This window comes from Podarcis tiliguerta, assembly GCF_965153285.1.
Source record: "Podarcis tiliguerta genome assembly, chromosome: 5".
NCBI classification, from domain to species: domain Eukaryota; kingdom Metazoa; phylum Chordata; class Lepidosauria; order Squamata; family Lacertidae; genus Podarcis; species Podarcis tiliguerta.
Genome location: NC_139538.1, coordinates 5,894,480 through 5,902,259, shown reverse-complemented (window position 1 = coordinate 5,902,259; position 7,780 = coordinate 5,894,480). Strand labels below are relative to the sequence as shown.

General features: G+C 42.4%; 1 protein-coding gene across 1 annotated transcript in view; it reads left to right on the top strand.

Annotated features, from left to right (window-relative positions):
* The window catches only part of LOC310678399 (cytochrome P450 2J2-like), a 232,250-nt gene that overhangs the window by 194,938 nt on the left and 29,532 nt on the right, over window positions 1-7,780 (top strand). The gene's annotated exons all lie outside the window — the stretch shown is intronic.

The window sequence follows — 7,780 nt, the reverse complement described above, 5'->3', positions numbered from 1 at the left end:
AGTTTGACCAAACTGCGGGAGGCAGTGGAAGACAGGAGTGCCTGCGTGCTCTGGTCCATGGGGTGATGAAGAGTCGGACACAACTAAATGACTAAACAACAACAACAAGTAGGTTATGCTGCAATACTACTCTAAGACTCAGCTGTAAGACTCAGCTGTTCTTTATCATCCTCCTACATGTGTTTGAAGACTTGCACGTGGCACAATATGGCACAATATCATCATATGATACCATCATATAGACCTCTCGTACGTAGAATTAGACCATCAATTAGAGAGATACGAGTGTGGCCAGTAGGTGCATCTGAACAACTTCAAGATTGTTTTCGGAGCACCGGGTGGTCGCTTTTTGTGGGGAATAATGTGGATACATACGCTTCAACAGTACTGTTCTACGTTAAAAGCTGCATCGATGTCGTCACTACTACCAAACAAATATGGGTGTTCCCTAACAACAAGCCCTGGCTAAACAGGGATGTGTATTTGCTGTTAAAGGCAAGAAATGCTGCTTTTCACTCTGGTGATGCGCAACAGTATAGAGAAGCCAGAGCCAAATTGAAAAAGGGCATTAAGAACGCCAAAGCTATGTACTGCCGGAGGATCGAAAAACATTTTGAGAGCTCCGACCCTCGTTGAGTATGGCAAGGCCTGCGACAAATTACAGGGCAAAATATTAAAAACGAACTGGCTAGCAGCAGTGCGCACTTAGCTGATCAACTGAATCAGTTTTTTAGTCGCTTGGAGGTGGGAACTGGAACTACTGACACTACAGCATTGGCTATCAGCACATCATCAGAAGCTACTACTGATAGACAACCATTTTTATTACAGACCTCTGATGTACAACGTGCCTTTCGGTGCATTAACATTAGGAAGGCAGCTGGACCGGATGGAATCACGGGACGGGTAATTAGGGACTGCGCTGCAGAATTAGCTGGTGTATTTACGGACATTTTTAATCTATCCCTGTCGCAGGGTTCTTTCCCTACCTGTCTGAAGACATCGATTATAGTGCCAGTCCCCAAGCAGTCAGTGGTGGTATCTCTCAATGACTATAGACCAATAGCCCTAACATCTGTCGTTATGAAATGTTTCGAGAGATTGGTGCTAGATCATATTAAGGCTGGTCTTCCATCCACTCTAGACCCGTTCCAGTTTGCATACAGAAGAAATAGATCTACTGATGATGCTATTTCCATCGTTGTCCACACTGTACTGAGTCATTTAGAACGACAGGGAACCTACGCAAGGCTGTTGTTTGTGGACTACAGTTCTGCCTTCAATACAATTTTGCCAGACAGGTTATTTCTTAAAATGATCAATTTGGGTATACATCAGAAGATCTGTCTGTGGGTAAGGAATTTCCTGACTGACAGGCCGCAGACAGTGAGAATGGGACCTTACTATTCTTCTACTCTAGTATTAGGCACAGGAGCTCCTCAGGGATGTGTGCTAAGTCCCTTTCTCTATTCCCTGTACACATCTGATTGTACCCCACTGTATAAGTCCAACACAATCATCAAATTTGCGGATGATACAACAGTGGTGGGGCTCATTAGTGAGAACGATGAGACTGCTTATAGGAAAGAAGTACAGGGGTTAATTCAATGGTGTAAAGAAAACAATCTTATGCTTAACACCAAAAAAACCAAAGAACTCATAGTTGATTTTAGGAGAAAGAAAAGTGTATTTTTACCATTGCACATAAATGACAAGGAGGTGGAGAGGGTTGGTAGTTTTAAATACCTGGGCATTTATATCTCTGAGGACCTCTCATGGACTGCAAATATTAACATGGTTGTGAGGAAGGTGCAGGGGAGGTTGTATTTCCTGAGAATACTCAGGGGACTGAATCTATCTCAGCACCTACTCCTGTCCTATTATCACAGTACCATCGAGAGTGTCTTAACCTATAGTATATTATCGTGGTATGGAAGCAGCTCTGAAACGGATAAAAAAGCTTTACTGAGAATAACAAAAATTGCCCAGAATGTTATAGGGCTCCAGCTACCAACCCTGGATGAGATCTTCACGTCTCGCACTTTGAAGAAGTCACACAATATCCTAAGAGATCCCACCCATCCTGCCAACAACTTCTTTGAACTGTTGCCTTCGGGCAGAAGATATAGGACAATGAAAACACGAACCACACGCCTTCTGAATAGTTTCTATCCAAGAGCTCTGATTGCACTAAATAATGATCTCAGGGCCAGTTGTAAGAAATAGCAAGCAGGGAGTAGGAAGGAATGAGATAGGGTTTAGGTCATGTTATGCTTTTAATAGGTCATGCTATATTCTGGATTATGTATGTTTTATAGATTATGTCTGAATGGGATGAGAGTGTTGGAGGTACGTGCAAATGTGTATGTGAAGCCGGTCTTTGGGTGGGCGTTTGATTTTCGTTGTTGTGTATACTGTGTATATACGGACAATGACAAATAAATTCTATTCTATTCTATTCTATTCTATCTTTTACCATGCTGCACACCTCTACATATGTGCCTCTTTTCTACTTCCCACAGTTTCCGTGATCTTGCCTCTCATTAGTTTCCAAACCTGCATCTGTTACCCTGATGATTTCAAGCCTGTAAGATTTTTCTCTTGAAACCCTTTATCACAATAAATTTAATGACAGACTATTTTTAATCATATATTACTACATTTATATACCACTCTTCCTCCAAAGGAACTCAGATCTGCAAACAGCAAGCAGAAAACAATAAGAATCTTATTTAACATTCCAACACACATGCAGACTGAGAAACAGCTCAACTTAAAAGCTTCTTAAAAGAGGAAGGTCTTCAGCAGGCACTGAAAAGACAACAAGGGTGACCCCTGTCCAAAGGATAGGTGCCACAACACTAAAGGTCCCATACGTCCATTGTATGGAGTGGGCCTCCTGATTAGATGGTATCTGCAGGAGACCCTCACCTGAAGGACAGTGATAAACTAGGGACTCGGACCGGTAAAGAAAAAGCAATTTTTATGCATTGCATGTGCAATATAACATTGTGCCACTGAGGGAAGGAGTGAACAGAATTTATTATGAACCCCAACTTTGTGTAGAAAACTAACAAGCCTGTTTGCAAAATGAACACCAAGCCTGGAGCCTGTAAAAAGGAGAGACTTTCTCTCTGCAAAGCCTACAGTTCACGAAGGGGTGGAAAGTTTACTTTGACTGGACTGACTGGCTGAAGACTCAGCAGTTGGCAAGGTTTAGCAATAAGGAATCAACATAGGGCGTTTGTAAGAATGCTAGAGGAAAGGGATTAATGAGGATTTGTATGATTTTTTGTATGATTGCTTGCCAAACAGTATCTCAGCTTTGGAATGCTTTAATCAGGACAGTAATTGACATATCCAGCCTGTTTGTGTTGTTTGAAGTGCCGTATCAAGGAAGTAGAATCAAGGCAGATAGAAAATCCAGTGCATCCTATCTGTAACATGTCAAATGTCTCATACATCATCTCATTTTCTTGGCTAACTGAACGTCCTGCTTCATAAATCATGTCAGACTGCAATACAATATGTCCATATGTCATACTCATTCACTTTCTGAAAAACCTATACAGTATAAGTTTGATCTGAATGGAGATCAGAACTCCAGTCTGTTTAGGACTGGGGTCTAGCTGCAGCTAAAATAAAGGCATTTCCTTGAACACTTGGTCTGTCTTCGTTTGACTGCTACATGCTGACGTGGAATCCCATTTTTCTCTACCTGTTTTCCCTGTTTAAATTTAGAACTCTTTAAACTGAAATGCTTCTTTGATGTGTCTAGATCCAGCCTGTATGAGATGATATTTCATGTATCCAGATCCCAAGTTGTATACAGCCCCAACCTATGAACCTGTTATTTCAGGGGGAGTACAATCCCATCCGTAGCAGTTGACCAATTATATAGATTCAAGAACCATCCACCGACTGTGCCTCCATCTTACCAGGACTTAAAGTCACTTCATTGGCCCACATCCAGCCCATCCAGACACCAGTTCAGGGCTTCCATGGGTTCTCCCAATTCGGATGTCAAAGAGTAAAAGAGCTGAACATCATCAGGGTGCTGGCAACATCTTGCCCCAAATCTGGCATTCACTGCTGCTTCATATAGAAGTTAAATAGCATTAGAGACAGGTGGTACCCTGCGAGACACCAGAGCATAAAGGCAAAGGGGTTGAAAAACAATCACACAGTGCTATTCTATAAAACCGACCCTGGAGAGAGGATCAGAACCAATTTTCCAAATGGAATTGCCAATGAGCAGCCTCCCCATTCTGGGGAGGGGACCGAGAGTGAATTGAATGCCAATCTGACACCAACACTGCCTACATCTCCTATCCATTCTTAAGGGAATCAGCCCTGAGTGCTCACTGGAAGGACAGATCCTGAAGCTTTGGCCACCTCATGAAAAGAGAAGACTCCCTGGAAAAGACCCTGATGTTGGGAAAGATGGAGGGCACAAGGAGAAGGGGACGACAGAGGACGAGATGGTTGGACAGTGTTCTCGAAGCTACCAGCATGAGTTTGACCAAACTGCGGGAGGCAGTGGAAGACAGGAGTGCCTGCATGCTCTGGTCCATGGGGTCACGAAGAGTTGGACACAACTAAACAACTAAACAACAACAAGTGAGCTGGAAGCTCCCCTCCCTTGCCCTGGGAAGAGATTATGATCTCAATTTTCACTGCCAAAGGCAGAAGGAACACAAACTCCAGAACAGCTCAGGACTGCAATGCCTCAAGGACCGCCTGTCTCCATATGCACGTATCTAAACTCTGAGATCATTCTCTGAAGCCCTTCTTAGCATGCCTCCTCCACAAGAATTCCGGAAGGTGCCACCTTCCGGATTCCTTGTGGAGGAGGCAACACGAGAATGTGAAATGCTCTCCACAGGGAGATTTGGTTAGTGCCTTTATTATATACCTCTTGGCATCAGACAAAAACGTACTTCTTCAGCCAGATTTATACATCTATGGGTTACATCAGAGTTGACCTTGTTGATTTACCATTTTAACCCATGCTCCTGTTTAAGCTTAAACATAATAATGGTTGTGGAAAATAGATAAAACAATTGTTGACATTAGACTGAGAAATAAGTACCTTAATCATAAGTACCTTAATCTTACTTAATAAGTACTTAATAAGTACCTTAATCTTCATGAACCTTCAACCTAGTCTGCTGCATGCCTCCAATGAGAGAAAGCTGAAGAGGTCCTGGAGGGTACTGCATATTTGACCAGAGCTGTTTCAGGAAGTGCAGAATCAGAAGAGCTTTTATTCTGTGTTTGAAAGAGGCTTTGATGATGATGATGATGATGATGATGATGATATAGGACTGTTCAAGAAGGAACAGGGCTATCTGCCATGCTAATTCGTATCTACCTGAAGCCAGTGGGGAACACTGATCTAGAGTATCTAGGAAGTGGTAGCTTTAGTATGCTGACTGCACCCAGCTCTTTGACTTCTTATCATCTGATCCACAACCTTGATAGAGTTTTTGCAGAAAGGTTTGCAAGCCATCACAAGGCAACTTGTCATCAAAATGTTTAAAATGAAGTAAGTGAACAAATATAATAAGGATATTGTAAAATGAAATATATACGAATGATAAAACCAGCAATACAAGTGATAAAAGCTTACCAGTGTTAGTGCTAGATGTAGGTCACGTAGGTGGAGGTAACCTTAGTGTAATCTTAGGTGTACATGTAACCATAAGTGTAATCTTTTGTTATCTCCATAAGTCTAACCTGTACTCATAATTGCCTGACTGACGTATCTAGCTATGCCAATAAAACCCTCATTGATCTCTGGCACAGTGACTTGTGTCTATAACATATGTGTGTGACTTGTGCCTTTTCATTAAGTTCAAGTGAGGAAACAATATAATTCTGATCGTGACTATGATTGCTGATACGATATGATAATCTTTATTGTCATTGTCCCATACAGAACAATGAAACTGAAAAAATCTACATCACACATTCAAAAACCAACAAGCCTGCTATCCCAGCTATCCCAGCCTGGTTAGCCCCCTAAAAACTCTGATCCCCCATAATTAAATACAATATACTCCCATAGAGACTACCTTACACTGCGTTTAAAACTAAAATTGCATTTGGATAGAAACTGTTTCTCAGGCAGCTAGTCCTACCTAGTTTTTAAAACTCTGTACCTTCTTCCAGAAGGCCAAAGCTGAAAGAGATCATTTTCGGGGTCCGCACTATCCTACTCTATCTCTGCAGCTTTCTTATGACACCTGGAAGCATAGATTTGATCCAAGGTGGGAAGAGTGCACCCAATTATTCTCTCCGCAGTCTTTACAACCTTGGACAGCATTGTTTTTTCCCTGACCGTGCAGCTCCCAAACCACACACACAGACCATAAGTTAATAAACTCAACAGCACAATGGTAAAATGCCATCAACAGGTCCTTTGAGAAATTATTTTTCCAGAGGAGTCTCAGAAAATATAACCTCAGAAAATGATTTTTTGGGGGGTGACTTTTCTTCCGCATTTGAAAAAGGTTCTGTTTGTTATTTTTACACCTGGGACTCCTTTATTATACCTGTATTATTTTTACAGCTGGAACTCTCTGGAACTCTGTCAGCTAGAGGTGCTCTTAATCAGTCATATCAGTGTCCCTCTACCTCCATTTTACTCAAACTTCTTCCATTGAGGGAAAGGATAGTGGAAGTGAGGCGAATGGCTGTTTTGAACCTCTCTTTCTTCCATTCCTTAGCTGTGATATAGGATGTGGTCTTCAAATATTCCATAGTGCCTCCACACAACGTATTTCACTCCTGATTGGGATGCGGGTAGCACTGTGGTCTAAACCACCAAACCTCTTGGACTTGCAGATTGGAAGGTTCTAATCGGCAGCTCTAATCCACATGATGGGGTGAGCTCCCATTGCTCTGTCCCAGCTTCTGCCAAACTAGCAGTTCGAAAGCACACTAGTGCAAGTAGATAAATAGGTACCACTGTGGTGGGAAGGTAAATGGTGTTTCCATGCGCTCTGGCTTCCATCACGGTGTTTCATTGTGCCAGAAGCAGTTTAGGCATGATGGCCACATAACCCAGAAAGCTGACTGCAAACACCAGCTCCCTTGGCCTGAAGCAAGACGAGTGCCGCACCCCATAGTCACCTTTGGCTAGACTTAACCATCCAGGGGTCCTTTACCTTTACCTATTTGTGTGGTGGTGATGCTCCTGCTGTGAGCGACCATGTCCAATCCTGGGCACCACAATTTAAGAAGGATGTTGACAAGCTGGAACGTGTGCAGAGGAGGGCAACGAAGATGATCAAGGGTCTGCAAACTAGGGTTTATGAGGAGTGCTTGAAGGAGCTGGGTATGTTTAGCCTGGAATAGAGTAGACTGAAAGGAGATGTGATAGCCATCTTCAAATATCTTAAGGGCTGTCACCTGGAGGAGGGAGCATGCTTGTTTTCTCCTGCTCTGGAGGGTGGGACTTGAACCAATGGCTTCCAGTTGCAAGAAAGGAGATTCTGACTAAACATTTGGAAATACTTTCTGACAGTAAGAGCTGTTCAGCAGTAGAACAGACTCCCGTGATTCTCTTCCCCCCCCCCCCATATTTTATTTTCAATTTTCAATAATTTAACAATTTAACATCCAAATTAATTACTTATTCATCCCTTCTAAACTTCCCCCCACCCCCTGGTTTCGAATTTCCCCCTTGTTACCTTACACATCTTTAGTTTTCCATTCAGTTACAAGTCAATTGATAACCCTAATTCACATTAATTCATAGATACTATATTAATCC